At 39.4% G+C, this 14,179-nt stretch overlaps 1 non-coding gene across 1 annotated transcript; it reads right to left on the bottom strand.

The window, feature by feature from the left end:
* Positions 1 to 7,923: 7,923 nt before the first annotated feature.
* Positions 7,924 to 8,033, bottom strand: LOC112083221. Its single transcript, XR_002897514.1, has one exon. It is a non-coding gene; the product is annotated as a small nucleolar RNA R71 (small nucleolar RNA).
* Positions 8,034 to 14,179: the final 6,146 nt, after the last annotated feature.

The raw sequence follows: 14,179 nt of genomic DNA, 5'->3' as shown, positions 1-14,179 counted from the left end.
TGGTATTACGAGTGGATGGGGTGGAGATGGAAGATTCTCAATTACGGGAAAAGGAAAAGCTTTCCAAATTTTAATCGCACTCAGAATCTCTGGAGAACCTCTATATCAATTTTGATTCGATTTGGATGGGTTATACCCAGATCGAGCATCACTTAATTCTATTCTCCAATCATCAGTAAGGATTAGAAATGCGTTTAGGCATGATTCCATATTGATTGGGACAGGGAGGCTGATAAGGGTAAACAATGGATCATATTTGGGTATTCAAGGAAAGAATATCACCGGAGAGGAACTACAGGAAATATCAAGGAGTTATTTCGGGAGCAAATTATTTGGGCAGGATTTCGTAGGAAGATTGTATTGTCATATCGGTGATCAGTCGGTTTCTTTTGACCGGTATATAACGGGAGGGGTTGCAGACGTCTCACAGCAACACACTCGACTCCCATACTATCATTTTCTCTTACTTTTGATACTGGTTTTAAGAACTTCTCAAAGCAAAATGTCTCAAAGTCAGATGCTGAAGCAGAAAAACACGAGCAAGACGATGGAGGGTCCTCTCAAACGGTTGAAGATTACGGTCCCGAAATTTGATACCTCAAGCCTCATCGGAAGCTATTCCAAAACTCTGATCGGTCGGTGTATGAACCCTGCGATGCAGGATATGAAAGCCCTGTTGTACATGCTTCCACGGATATGGAAAATGGAGGAGAGGGTTGCAGGTGCGGATCTAGGGCTGGGGAGTTTCCAATTTGATTTCGACAGAGAGGAGGATATCCAAGAAGTGATGAAGATGGAACCTTTCCATTTCGATTATTGGATGTTATCCCTCGTGCGGTGGGCTCCGGTGGTTGATCCAAGCTACCCCTCTGCAATAAAGTTCTGGGTCAGGATCATAGGAGTTCCATTACATTTCTGGGCTGATGTTACTTTCTAGAGCATCGGGAAGGCTCTTGGTGTAGTAAAGGCGGTTAATTTAGACGAAGGAAAGATTCAGGTGGAGATCGATGGTTTGAAACCTCTGGTGTTCGAAACAGCGGTGGAGTTTGATGGTGGTGAGGAGACCATAATTTACCTCAGGTACGAGAGGCTTTTTGGTTTCTGTCGAACTTGTCAAAGCCTGTGTCATGACCAGTCCAGGTGCCCTACACGTATGGGGAAAGATGATAGAAACATGAAAGAGGAATCAGTTGAGGAGCCGAGAAATGGCCACGGTGCAATTTCGTACAAAGCGGAAACAAAGTATGGAGGTCCCGGTGGCAAGGATGTGACGAGATCTGGTGGTGGAGGGATGGTCTCTATCGGACAAAACAAAGGCAAATGGAAAGCATATGCGGAGGAGGATGGCAAACAAGGGAAAGGAAGAGTCGAGAGGAGATATGGGGATGGGACTTCAAAGTCCTCTAGACCATCTGGCTACATTCCTCCAAAAGAGCTAAAACAGCGATATGAAGCAGAGGCGGGTAGGGTGAAGGTGCTGGAAAACCCGGTGGAGAAGAAGGAAACAACAGGGATGAACCGACCAGATGCAGCGGTGTCAACTAAGGCAGGAGATGCGGTGGAACACCAAGGGGTCAAGAAACCAGTAAGGAAATCTCTATCCTTCGAGGATGGGGGTTTAGTTAACCATGAAATTATGGGGTTGGAGGTCATGAATAAGGAGAGCGATGACTTAAGTCATAAGGAAAAAGAAATTACAGGAGGGATCTGTGTGTCTCAAGAGCAGGTGATGCAAGTTGCAGGAAACGGTGATGTCTCGGCTGACTTGCAAATTTTGATCATCTTTTTTGGAGAATCCCGAAGGAGAATCAAAACACACAGTTCCCATGGATAGTCTGGTACATTTGGAAAGCAAGAAACGAAAAGTGGTTTTCAAATATCGATAAGGACCCGCAAATGACACTACGGATTGCAGAAACGGAAGCCAAATTTTGGGAAGAAGCCCAACAGAGCGAATCGATACCCCAACTGCAAATGGCATACAACCCTTCTATCACCTCTCGCTATGAGGGGGGTGGTGCTATGTAGATGGGTCTTGGAAAGACACGGACAAAGCGACTGGCCTTGGATGGTACTATTTTAAAGATGGAATGGAGGAGAAAATACTAGGAGCAAGGAATGTACGACGAAGCTTATCACCACTACATGCTGAACTAGAAGCACTTATTTGGGCTATGCTATGCATGACTGTAAACCAGAAGACGGAGGTAGCTTTCGCAACAGACTGTTCTGAATTGGTGACGAAGGTGTCGACACCAGAAGAATGGCCAGCTTTTGACTTACATCTAGAGGAGTTTGTGAAGAGTAAGGAGGCTTTCACCTTTTTTTCAATATCACACATTCCGCGCGCAAAGAATATGAAGGCAGACAACTTAGCACGAAGTGCACGAGTCTACCCTCATGATGTTATGTATGTTAACTCGGTACCTCCGGTTTGGAGTTCTGAACCGTTCTAGGTATCTAGGCTGTTGACAAAAAAAAAAGTCATTTTTGGACGTCACTTAGTGTTTCTCCAAATTTAGGAATCGATTTGGGCTTGGAAGTGGGCTTCTAGGCCGAACAGACCATTCTCCGAGGTCAGAGGGGATGTGACAGGTGTAAACTGGCTGCTGGCTACGGTCAGGATTGCTTGCCGGCTGGTTGACGGGACATCTTGCTCTTTGCGTAACTTTTGATTGAACCGTTGGATTGTCTTGGTGTCAAGTGTACATTGTTTGCTTAACTTTTAAGTTTTTAACTAATTCATAAATCCAAGAGTTTTCATTTGTCTTTGCTTTGACTCTACTTTTTGCATTCTTGTTGTGTCTCACTTCTATACTATTAAAAAGGAAACGCTTCTAATCTTTGTTGCCAAACACTCATATATATATATATATTTTTTTTTTTTTAAAAAAAAAAATTATATATCTTAATCAACCAGTCTAAAGTTTCAAATATTCAAAATTAGTGTATAATTATATTATACAGAATATGCTGGAGTGTGTTGGACTTATGTTTTTAGAATTGCAGTCTTATGTATATTAATTTTTTAAAACATGCAAGATATCTATACCATTTAAGAAGATACAAACTTTATATTTCTGTGTCTAAACAGAAACAAATCTATACAATTAAAAAAGAGGTATTTTAGTCTTTCTTGCCATATACTCTCTATTTTCTTTAAAAAATATTATTTGAAAAAAAATTTACATTGACCCAGATTAATGTAGTATTAATTGAATGAGAATTTTTTTTTTATATTAAAAAACTTATATATAAAATAAATATATCTAAAATGGACAAATATCATACAAATATGGATAGAGTTCTGGTAGTGGTAGGGAACAAATACAATTGGAAAAAATAAAAAAATAAAAGGAAAACAAAATTAAAAAGCACATGTGGCTTTTATTTCTTTATGCAGGTGAGATGTCTCTGTCTTCCATGGGATATATTATTTTAAAATATACCGTTAACCAATATTTTTAATATAAAAATACATAAAACTACCAAAAACCCTTACAAATATCATTATCTTATAAAAAACCTACAATTGTTTTTTATTTATATATATCACCAAAAAAACCTACAGTAAATTATTTCTCAAAAATTAAGATGCCCGAATTCGTCACCTATCTTGCTTGTGCTCTGCGCCAGTCCTGGTGCTAGTGAAATATAAAATTGTTAGAGTCGTTAGGTAAAATGTTGCTTTATATTGATTTCGTATTCATCGAGTTTGGTGTTGGTTGATTGAGTTAATTCAACCTATATTTAATTATTGCATAATTATTATGATATAGTTTGTGAAGCCAAGCAATTATCGCCTCATCTTTCAGGCATGCATAATTAGGATGTGATTGCTTTTGTCATATAATATATCAGAAGATACATGTCTTACTTTGGCCTGTTAAGCAACTATCGATTGCGACTGATGTGTGTTAAAATCACTTAAAGCTTTTGTGAATGTAAAATAAAGCAGATTAAAAATTTGATGACTGATATAGATCAATAGACTTTTGAAAACTGATTTGCTTTTAAGTTGCACAGATTATTCTGTTATCAAATATGCAGTGTTATCGATGGTTAGAAAAATTCTTGTAGCTTTACTTTTCCATTCTCTATCATGGTAAATAAATGTTGATTACGTGAAAAGATTTGTGATTATGGAAGATTTATTCTCTCCTCATAATTTTGAGAAAGGAGAACACTACCACCAGTTTAACCTACCAACTTCATCTTCCACCACTTGATTTAAAGTATGCAAATTAATATTATTCGGTTTAGTTTAAGTTCTAATAGTTAACCATAAAGTATTCACAAGTTATTTAGAGCGATTAAAAAAAACATGATCACAAGAGAGTGAAATCACTAAAAGCTCGTTGCTTATAGTTTCTTTCAAGAACTTGGATTACCACTAGAAATGAGAAGATAAAGATGGTAATATGCAAAAGATATATCCCTCATGTGGCGATAAAATAAGCTAGTGTGAGTACAATATGAGGTAGTACAAAGAATATTAAAGGCTCCGGAAGAGCATATATATTTTCCCATAGAAATACTATTTTGAGATTGTGATATGTTATAATTTCCAAATCTTAACAGTTAAAAGAATCTAATATAAAATAAATGATCCAAGTTGGGTATGTTGCTGATTCTAGAATAGAATTCAATTTGATAAATCTTTTATAAAGAAAATTCTATAGGTTTTAGATTAATCATATTGACACAATGAGTGAAAAAATCATTAAATATCTTCAGATTATAAGTATTATACACGGCAGTAAAAGTATTTCGGAAGAACTACCTGCATTCTCTACTAGATTGTACTATACAATGAATTATTATAATGGAGATAAGTAAAATAGTAAGCCATAAGTTTTCTGAAAATCTTACTGTTTTGACATGATCTGGTAAGGTCATTCCGGTTCAATAAAATGCAAAACAAAATCACAAATTATATGGTCATTTGATATAATTTATATTTTACTGTTTTTAATAAGGTTTTTAATATTTTATATATGCAATTTTTATTCATTTTGTCCTTTTTGATGTAGTTTTCTTGTATCTGTAGTTTTAAAGTTTCAATATGTCAAATTATCAAAAATTATGTTAAAGAGAGCCAAAACTATTTAACCACATACATGACAAATTTCCAAGTCCAAAAGATCAGCCAAGTACCAAAAAGTCAAAAAATGTAGATTTTCTCAAGAAGACTGCAATTTGGCATCATAAGTTTTATGTTGGACAGATGCTTCCCATTGATAAATTTCGTTGAGATTTGGTACCCCCTAGGATTTTGAGTCATCCTTCTTATGGAATCAGTTTGAAGTTATTTGGACCAACATTCAGGAAGATACATCTGTTTTACTGAAAACATGTCTGAATTTGGCACAAGCCTGGCCAAAAACATATTTTCCAGTTTAATGAAACCCTAGGTTGACTTTAGAGCTATATATATATATATATATACCTTTTTAGCCTCACTAGACATATATTTGATAACACCGGATTTTGACCATTTTTATGGATCATTTTAATGTCTTTTACAGGTGTTTTTACTCCATTTTCAAAGGTTTTCAAAGGATTTCTATGTTTTCGGATTTTAAAAGACTTTTCAGGTAATTTGGGATAAAGAGGCACAAATTGGAACAAAAAGACTCTTTTGGATAAATGCAGACCGTCAGAACTCTCATGGAGAGACGAAGACCTTCTCACCGTCTGATCACCCTGAAAATTGGACAACTTATAGAAGAGACCACCAGCTTTCAAATGCACTTGGTTTGGAGATATTCCAACGGTTGGATCTCAAGATATTCCATCAGCCCTAGAGCCACTCAAAGACGGCCAGCAAGTCACGCGACCGCGGCCACCATCCCATTCCCCGCGGTCACAAGCTTCCCGACTGCGGCCAACCACCTATATCCCGCGGTCACGTCACTCCCGACCGCAGCCGGCCAACTCCGAATTAAAGCCCATATTTTCTGAAGCCCAAAGTCATTTCTCCGCCTCAATTCCGGAACCCTAGAGACCATGGAGTATTGAAGACTATTAATACTTGTCATTTAGGTCGTTTTTAGAGAGAACTTTCATACTTTACAGAAACCTTTTTCCTTTAGCCGTTTTTATGCGCTTTTGTAGGAGATTTTTCAAGTCTGAGTTCTTCAATAGAGAAGCTTTCTTTCATCTCTTTTCTTTACTGTTTTTGATTACTTTTATTAAAACCAATGATGATGTCGACCTCAACTATGTCTGAGTAGATCCCGAGTTGGGCTTAGGGTTCCCGAAAGGGGCTCTCATAATCGATTAAGACATTTAGGTTTATAGATCTGGGATTTTAACTTTGTTCTCTGTTTATTCTCGTTCTTATTGCATGTATGCTTGATTGATCACTTAGTATCTGATCTAGATAGTTAGTGTTGCGAAAGTTTTCATTAAGTATTAGACCTAGAATGAAACAGGCGATATTTCCGTAGGAGTGGAAACCTACCTGCGGCGAGATCGTGAGTATTGACGAGTCTTGTGCAGCTCTTGCGTTCTCTCCCTTCCAGGGTCAGAGTGGAAACCTATTGGTCAGGGTTGCGAGAAACAGTTGGTTATGATCACGACAGTGACGTAGTCATACCGCCGTACTCTAGCTCTAGAACCCTATATATTGAAATCCATCAATCCCAATCTATCATCCCTAGTGTTAAAACCGATTATGATCCCTGTAGAGTTCCTGAAAGCTCAGCGTTTTTAGCCATAGTTTACAAACTAATCGATTTTTACTTGCTTATTTAGATCTGCATTTCAATTGCTTTAGTTCGATATTTTGCTTGCTTTACTTGCTTCCCATTCGATTTTTCTACTTGTTTTCTAGGATAGATTTATTTGCTTTCTTTTGTTTTAGTTTAATCCGTGACAAACAACCAACCTCTAAAACCAATATAGTCTAGACATAAAGTTAGAAACCGTAGAAGAATACCAGGCACACAAATCTCTGTGGATTCGATCCCTAAATACTACAACTGATTAGATGTGCACTTCCGGCTTTCATTTGTTTTTGTTAAGGGTAAAACTTGTTCCCTCACGCAGTTGACACGCATCAAGTTTTTGGCGCCGTTGCCCGGGATTTGTTTCGCTGCCTTTTGTTATTTTTCTTGTTCTAATTTCTGCTCTAGATACCTGATCTCTAGTTCTTTCTTAAAGTTTTGCTGAATTATCTTTCCCTTCTTTTGTTTTTCTCTGAATTGCATGAATACCAGGCACAGACATGTAGAAAACATTCCAATTCTAGACGAGATAGACAGACACGAAAAAGAACTTCGAAGACTTAGACGAACGCAAGGAATGGCCAACGACGACCAGCCTGGAGATCCTATTAACCGAGCTTTAAATATGGACCAAGATGGGTCCGAACATGGAGAAAATGAAGAGAACGATCACAGAGGAGGTGATCATGCTCGACAAGATGGAGAAGAAGATGAGGTTCCTCCAAGAAACCACCAAAACCGCGAGAGAGAAAAACGTGAAGACCTTGATGCACCTATCAATGCAGCCGATGGTGACCACCAAGGGATGCAGCAGAATGGACGCGTTAACCGCCCTGTTCAGCCAGCAAATCAACATCGAAGACAAGCCAGGAACCATCGCATAGCTGATTTCGATGCACCTACTCAAAATTTTCAGAACCGATCTGCAATTCAAGTTCCATTTCCAAACTGGAATGAGTTTGAAGTCAAGCCTCAAATCATTTCATTGGTGAAACAAAACCAATTCCATGGAGTTCCTCCTGAACACCCAATGGACCATATCGAGTTCTTTGAAGAAATCTGCAGCATGATGAGAACAAACCAAGTTCCAGCAGTCTATTTAAAGTGTAAGTTGTTCCTTGCAGGATCGATTACTAATTGGGAAGAGTGTAAAACTGCTTTTCTGAATCACTTCTATACTAAGTCAAGGTCGAACCTGTTGAGAACAAAGATCTCAAGCTTTCAGCAAGGACCGACTGAACCTTTCTATGAAGCCTGGGAACGTTTTAAGGAGTATGAACGTGATTGTCCCCACCATAGATTCCCTGGATCAAGCCTGCTGAGCACATTTTACCGAGGTTTGCAACCAAAATACAAACTTTCGCTTTATACAGCTAGCAATGGAGATTTTGGACAAAAGACGATAGCACAAGGAAGAGCCCTTATCGAGAATTTGGCTCAAGCCAATAGCAATGATTGTCCTGAATACGATCGCTCGACGAAGCAAACCGGAACAGACAACAAGGAGATAACCGAGTTAAAGAACATGATGAACCAGCTTTTGAAGAGCAATAATCGCCCAATCCATGCTTGTGAGACCAACAATGGCGCAGAAGATGAAGGACCTAGTGATATCGATCACATTAATCAAGCCTTTCAAGAAGAAGAGGTGAACTATGTAGGAGCACAAGCACCATATCCAAATTGCTTCAAAAATGGCTTCAACAACAACTTCCGGAATGCAAATTACAACAATCTCTCTTACCGCAATCCAAAACAAGTTCCAAGGTGGAAATTTCGGAGGGACAGGAGCTTATCAACCGCGACAGCCATATAACTATCAAGGTACGGGTTTTAACAATCAATTTGTACAACAGCAAGGAGTCACGATGAACCAGCTAGCTTCACAAATCGGTAGACTTGAACAGTCCATCCAACAGCTCGTTATGACGAACGAAAAAGCATCTAAAGACATGAACGTGAAGGTTGACTGCATGTACAATGACCTGAACGGGAAGTTTGAAGCTTTATCTTCGCACGTCAAAAAGTTAGACGTACAAGTTGCCCAAACAGCCGACTCTATGAAGAGGCAGAGTGGAGTTCTTCCAGGAAGAGTTGAGGATAATCCTAATAGGTTTTGCAATGCCATAACCACATTGCCCGAAGAAGGATCCAGAACCGATGGAAAGAATGAAGAAAACCCAATCTTTGTACCACTTTACAAGGATGTCGATGCCAAACAGCCACCATTCAAAGTACCTCAACGATCACCGTTTCAAAGGCTTACAAAAGCCGACGATCCGGGACGTTTTGTTTTACAATGTTTTATTTCAGGAATCAAGTTCACAGACTTTCTGTGTGATTCCGGAGTCAATGTCAACATCATGTCAAAGACGTTTGCCGAAAAATTGGGCATAAAAACCTTAAGGACATCGACAGTCAATGTTATCTTCGGAGATTCATCTCAAAAAGATACTGAAGGGGCGATTCATGATCTACGAGTTCTAGTAGGAGACAAGATTGTTCCAGCAGATTTTCAAGTACTGGAAATGGATAAAGACAAGGAGAGGCCACTCATTTTCGGAAGACCATTTCTGGCTACCGTAGGAGCAGTAATCGATCACGCAAACCGGCATGTTGTTTTCCACAATGTAGATCGCAGAAAGTTTTACCTGACTATTCTAGATGATTTTCTAAGCAAAGAAAACCGGCCAAAAGAGAAAGAAAAGGAGAAGCCGAAAGCTTTTGCAAAGATCAAGATCATCATTCCACCAGATGCAACAGAAACTAGTGAGGACCAAATCCAGGAGCTGATCGAAAACACAAAAAGGGTTTTAAACAATGTTAAAGTCTGAAAGAGGAGTAAAGGAAAGAAGACGGCTCCTCAAGGAGAAGAAGTAAAACCTCCAGCGACCGGAAGTGATAAAGGCACATCAGATGGAGTGCCATTCAAATCAGCCTGATTCTTCATGCCTACGTCGAGCTAAACGACTTAAAACAAAAGCGCTTAATGGGAGGCAACCCATTTAGGTACTCTTTCTTTTAGTTTTCTTTTCCTTTTTACAATTTATGTTTTCTTTTAAGTTTCAGGTATTTTATAAAACAAAAACACAAAATAATCAGAAAATTAGAAAAACCAAGAAAGAAGGATAGGTTTTTAGCTGCTCGGCCCGGCAAAAACTTGAAAGTTGGACGAAGGCCGCAGGAAAAAGAGCTGCGGTCACGACCAACCGACCCGCGGCCAAGGCATCATCGACCGCGGCACCGTGAATGTGACCGCAGCCAACCTATAACCACCACGGTCTCGCGTCTCCTGACCGTGGCCGTGGTCGTTGAGACGGGAACTCGGATTTCTGCCGCTTTTCAAAAGTTTCTCGGTGATTTCGGTGTTACCTGGTGTTTCCCGGTGTTACCTAGTGATTCCCGGTGTTTCCCGGTGTTACCTGGTGTTTCCCGGTGTTACCTGGTGATTCCCGGTGTTTTCCGGTGATTCCTAGTGATTCCCGGAGCATTCCCGGTAAAGCCCGTTAAGATTTTACGTAAGTTTTCAATTCCCCGTTGCGTACAAGACATGAAAAGTAAGTTCCCGTAAACTTTTGAATTCCCGTAAATTTCCCGTTTTCGCTACAAAAACGCTTTTTAAAGAAAGGAAATGCACTTTTTGGATCAAAACTCTTTTTTCTCTTCTCTCCCAAAAGACTTGGCGAGTTAGGAGATAGAACATCTTTTTCAATTCTTAAGCTTTTTAAGAGATTCGTGGCCCAAACCTCACTCTTTTTCAAAGCTGATTTCAAATCTATCATCAAATCTCTCTTTCCAGCAAGGTATGAAATTCAAATTCGCCATTTTTAATTGATTTTAAAGTTTAGGGTTTTCTTAAAAAGCTCAAATCTTGTTTTATTAATGGTGGAAATAGCTTAAGAACAATAGATTATCCATCTAGGGTATCTGAAAATCGATTTTAACACCTAGCTTAAGAGTAATTGAGATTTTTGAAATCTGGATTCTACATGCTTTATAAAAATCGAATTTGGAACAGCAAAATTGATGAATTTGATTAAGTCTTGTGTGATTAGTGATTAGTATTAGGTAACCTATAGATTTGACATGGAAATTGCTCATTAAAACTGTTTTTTTAGAAGATTTCCATGTCGAGAACATCAAAAATCCTAATCTGGTCATGAACTACTCGATTTCTTTGATTCAATGTCAATTATGCTTGCTTGTGGTTTTAACTAATCTCTTGATACTAGGATTAGTATAACTGATCGTTAATGCGTTAAAATCAGCATCCATATTCACTTTTTTTCCAAGAATCATCTCGTTTTTTAGGAAAATGGAACAAACCAGATCCCGAAGAAACCGTCGCACTGGTGACAGCTCTGAGGACATTCCCGATGATGTTACTCTTGGAGAGTACATGCTGAACCAAGCCAGACCGAGAAGAAGAAGCTATGTGATGAGACTGCTCCAGCACTCAAGAGAAACACGAGCAACTCCCGAGCCACCACAGATCCGATACATTGGCAAGGAGATAAACCCGAGAGTGGACTATGCAAGAAGTTTCAAGAAGCTGAACATCAAACCTACGCCCTGCATTGATTATCATACACTTGAGATGCTTGGAATCAGAGAAGATGTAATCTGGTACATCGATGCACTTAAGCTGAGACCCTACATGGAGCTGAACCTTCCAACTTATCCTGAGCTAGTCCGCGAGTTCTTAGCAACTATTACACTCCACCACACGAAGACGAGGAACCCCAGAGCATCTGATGGAATCTTGTCATTCTCTATCCGCGGACAAACTTACTCGCTCACCATTTCTACACTTTGTGAAGCTCTTAAGCTTCCATACACTGATAGCATTCACCTTGAAGAGGAACCAGATTTTGACTTGTGGAGAGAGATGGGTCATGGTGTCTATGATAGCGGGAGATCCAAGTCAGTCCTTTTTACTCATCCTGCAGTGAGAGTTGTGCACAAACTCTTAGCACACACGATTTTCTCTAGAGCCAACATGGGATGTGTTTTGAAGACCGAGCTCATTACACTTCAGATGCCATTTATGGATGACCCACGACTTGCCTGCTTTTCCTGGATCATAGCACAGAACATGGTGAAGGTGAAGCATGATTTACATGGTTGCAAGGATGCTACTCCAGCTTACGGGAGCGCTATTACAGCGATACTACAGGCTGTAGGATTCGACTTCTCATCTGATGATCCACTTTCCGACGTCTGGTATGACCTATATCTCTCTCGCGATCACACTATCTCTCGTGCCTCTTTCAATCCAGACAGGTTTGGTTACAAGTATTGCACTGGCACCGAGGAGCACCGAGTCTATTTACCTTCAGCATCAGTCCCGAGATTGTGTAACGGAGGACGTCCGCGTTGGACTCCGGAACCCGATGAGTTTCTGCCATTTGTGCCTCGTCTACCATTCACCATCGGCCAATACATAGTGGCCAAAGCAAAGCGTGATGCAGCTGCGGCCCGTGTTCACTTCCAGCCATCTGTCTCGACAGGCCACACTTCATCGTCGACATCGTCACACACACATTCTGATCTTGAGCGCAGAGTTGGGAGACAAGGACGACGCTTTGAGCGCGTTGTCACTTTCCTACAGGAGCAGCACCAGTTCGAAGCAGACACATCGGAGGATAAGTGATTGATCAGCACTTCACTGCCATTACGGTTCTATCATCATTTTCTTTTCTTTTATCTTATTTCACTTTTCGCTTTTATTCACCATCTTCTCACCAACTTTTTCACACTGGGGACAGTGTGATTTAAGTCTGGGGGAGGATGTCTATCCGTACTAATCATTCTCTTGTTTTTGCCTTTAAAATTTCAAGTACTTTTTAAATTTTAATATTGTAACCTATTCGACATTAAGTATTTTTCAGGAATGTTTGACACAAAACTATGATGATTTAGACCTGCACGCTTCTACACTATGCATGATAGCTCATTTGTGGTTAGCACTAGACTATGCGGTAGCTAGAGTACTTGCACTACGAACTCCCACCAGAGGACTTCTATTCGTGGAGATTCTTTCTGACAGGATATACTAGCTCATTTTATTTGACTTTAATATTGATATCTAATTTTCTCATCTTTGATCTTAGGCAGACATCAAGATATACATCTAGGATGTCTTTTACCCTAGCCTCATTTTTACCACTCTTTGTTGTCCTAGATGACCAGTTCATCTTTATCTGGTACCATACCCTAAACCCAAAACCCTTGTTTTCAATCCTCATGCATTCTCTCTTTAGTTTATATCAGCAGATATGTGCAAAAACGTCGGAGAGAAGAGGAGCGACGTAGTTTTCAGTCACTCACAAGGAAGACTGAATGGAATTGGAAAGGAAGAATATCAGAAACCTCATGAAGCTTTACAAGACTGATCTTAATTGGTAAATTCGTGCTCTCTATGACTCTATATCTAAAGGTGTTCCCTCTTTCAAAAAAAAATAATAATAATAAATAAAAAAATAAAAAAATGAATGAAAAGAGAGAGGGAAACAAAAAGCCTAATGAGTCTTAGATTGTCAAAATTTGTGGAGCAAGAAGCAACTACTATTCGTTTAAAGAGCTATGGTTTTGAAAGATTTACAAAAATCTAAGTCTGGGGGAGTTAGGAGAGAACCTGAGGAAGAAGACCGGGAATCTATGGCAAGAAGAAAGTGACTGAAAACTGTGGATACCAACAGCTTCACTCTCTCTTGCGATTTTGCATAATATCTTGCATCCTCTAGATCTTCAGGTAACCCGTAAACACTTTAAGCCTTACCCCTAGAATAACCCTTTCTACACCTAGCCTAGATCGCCTTTCTTATATTTTCTTTGATGAGGACCACCGTGATTTCTTATGAATGTTAAGAGCTAGTTGACTGGAAGTTAGATCTTAGTGTAATAGATTTCCGCATGATGGATTAACGGACTAGTTATGCCCGTATTGCTAGTGAGAATTTTCTAGGCTATTCCCGATTGATGCATACTGATTGATATTGGTCTTGAAGTTTGGTCTCTGAGATTTTGTTTAGTTCCTGCGTTTTCAAACCTCTCACCGAGATTTGGCCTTTGTTTGGTTTGAGGACAAACAAAAGACTAAGTCTGGGGGAGTTGATAACACCGGATTTTGACTAATTTTATGGATCACTTTAATGTCTTTTACAGGTGTTTTTACTCCATTTTCAAAGGTTTTCAAAGGATTTCTATGTTTTCGGATTTTAAAAGACTTTTCAGGTAATTTGGGATAAAGAGGCACAAATTGGAACAAAAAAACTCTTTTGGATAAATGCAGACTGTCAGAACTCTCATGGAGAGACGAAGACCTTCTCACCATCTGATCACCCTCAAAATTGGACAACTTACATAAGAATCAACCAGCTTTCAAATGCACTTGGTTTGGAGACATTCCAACGGTTGGATCTCAAGATATTCCATCAGCCCCGGAG

This window comes from Eutrema salsugineum, unplaced genomic scaffold (genome assembly GCF_000478725.1).
Source record: "Eutrema salsugineum unplaced genomic scaffold, Eutsalg1_0 scaffold_7, whole genome shotgun sequence".
NCBI classification, from domain to species: domain Eukaryota; kingdom Viridiplantae; phylum Streptophyta; class Magnoliopsida; order Brassicales; family Brassicaceae; genus Eutrema; species Eutrema salsugineum.
This window is presented reverse-complemented; position numbering and strand designations above follow the sequence as displayed.